This window comes from Poecilia latipinna, unplaced genomic scaffold (assembly GCF_001443285.1).
Source record: "Poecilia latipinna isolate Pla-1442-1.1 unplaced genomic scaffold, P_latipinna-1.0 Scaffold4376, whole genome shotgun sequence".
NCBI classification, from domain to species: Eukaryota; Metazoa; Chordata; class Actinopteri; order Cyprinodontiformes; family Poeciliidae; genus Poecilia; species Poecilia latipinna.
Window position 1 is genome coordinate 15,501 of NW_015116992.1, and position 2,197 is coordinate 17,697.

General features: G+C 36.4%; 1 long non-coding RNA gene across 1 annotated transcript in view; it reads right to left on the bottom strand.

Moving 5' to 3' along the window:
- The window catches only part of LOC106942554 (uncharacterized), a 9,340-nt gene extending 7,996 nt beyond the window's left edge, over positions 1-1,344 (bottom strand). The window contains exon 1 of the long non-coding RNA XR_001423651.1: positions 1,258-1,344. This is a non-coding gene — a long non-coding RNA (uncharacterized LOC106942554). The remainder of the gene's footprint in view (positions 1-1,257) is intronic.
- Positions 1,345-2,197: the final 853 nt, after the last annotated feature.

The following is a 2,197-nucleotide window of genomic DNA, read 5'->3' on the forward strand; positions in this document are numbered from 1 at the left end:
TTATCACATCTGATAAATCTATAAAGGGAGAGGCCTCTCCTATTGAAACTTGTGTACCATACCACAGTAGGTTACGTGACCTTGGGTACAGCTTTAGATCCTCTTTACCAGATCACACAGATATGTTTGCAAAAATGGACAGAGGCACTGCTGCAGATACAGTTTATTGAATTCACAAATGTTTCATGAGCAAAAATAGTCAATTTATTTTATTATACCAAGTGACCACACTAAAATGGAAGTCTATGCTGGCCCTGGGATCCTTAAAGCTGAAAAATAATTAAAACCCAATTAGATAAAAATTTGGCTGTTTGGGGGAGGAATAATAAAGAAAACACAAATACAACTAAATACACCTAAGTGTTCCCCAACAAAAGCACACTCACACAAAAATCCCTAGTGAATACAAAGGAAAAGAAAAAAAAACTCCCCTTCCACTAGTCTCCTCAGTCTGAATAAAAACAGCCTAGGACCCAGGGACAGCATAAGTCCCAGTTTAAAACAAGCCAGAGGGCTACAGTAGAAAGTTCCTTTCTACTAAACAAAACCCAAAAAAAGAAAAGTTCTTAATCAACAACAACCATCTAAAAATAAGTAAACTGAAACAAAAAATTGAAATCGAAACTGCTACCGTTTCAGTAGCAGGCCAACCTACACACAAAAGAAATCAAGTTAGACAAGAACATTAACCAGCCAGATAAATCATAAGAAACCCTTACCTTCTCTAAAGTGAAACCAGTAAATGACATCACTCTCTAAATTGCATTTCCTACAACAATCAGTGGCAGAATCAGACATAAATTCTAAACTCACTTCCCGATCAATGTTAAACATACCTTTGCACAAGTCATCAGCCTGCATCTGATCTCTTCCCGCTTTTAAATATAAATTCCCTGTCTCCTTAACAAGCCAGCTGCACTCTGTCACAGCATCTTCCATATATGGACAAGACAAAGAAAGCGCTGCAGCAGACAGTCAGGTGACAATATGCCCCGGCTACAGTTATATAGTAGGGTGCCCCGTTGTTGACTCATGGTTGCTAAAAACCTTACCAGACTGATTGATTTTAGTGATACAGTGAGTGTAAAATATATATAATATATATAAAATATATATACAAATATATATACATACAGTGCTGCTTGAAAATTTATGAACTAGTTGAGTAGTTTAGATTTTTCTTTTGTTTTACCAAAATTCTCTTATTTTATCATCACCAGTTTTTGCATATGAAATGTTGGGTTTATTTATTGACACCATTTACTTGTTTCAAGGGAAATGTGTGAGTTGCAAGCAGCAGACTACATGAAACATGGAATCAGAGCATCTGCAAAAGTAAATGAACCACAGCTGCACCAGTTAAGTTAATTAGGTAAAAGACTCAGTTGAAGTGGATGGCCATCAAAACTAACACAAAGAAGCACCAGAGAAATAATAATGCAGTTAAAGACAAACCCACGCATCACCTCCAGAGAGTTGCAGACCTCTCTGTCAGCGTCTGAGATACATGAGCATGTATCTACAATCAGATGTAATATCAATAGACAGTGAATTCCAGTATGGAACTATGATAGGATGCCACTGGTGCAACAAATCCAGTTGTGAAATTTCCTCGCTTCTAAATATTCCACATTCAACTCTCACTGTATCAAAAGAAAATTGAAATGTTTAGGAAGGACAGCAACTCAGCCACCAAGTGATAGGTCATGTAAACTGACAGAGTGGTCAGTGGACGCTGAAGCACATGGTGCACAGAGGTCATTAACTTTCTGCAGAGTCAATCACTGCAGACCTACAGACTTCATGTTGTCTTCAGATTAGCTCAAGATATATGTGTATGTGTGTGCATGTGTATGTAGGTAAATCTATCGCTTATGGTTGTATTTGTATTAATATTTAACACTGTGGATCGAGTAGCTTTTCAACTAATAAGCAATTTCTCCTTGGGGATCAACAAAGTATATTCTATTCTAATAGAGTACAATATATTCTAATATAATATATAAATATTCTAATTCATATCTTGTGTCTTTCTTTTTCACAATGTAAATTGAGTAAAAAAATGGAAATGGAAAATTGTCTCTAGCCCCAACTCTCAGTTTTGCCAATGTCATAAACTATTTCCAGGACGCACATCTTCCTTTTCGCATACTGTATCTTACGAAAGAATCTCCATTTGGGTGTAACACGTGTAAAT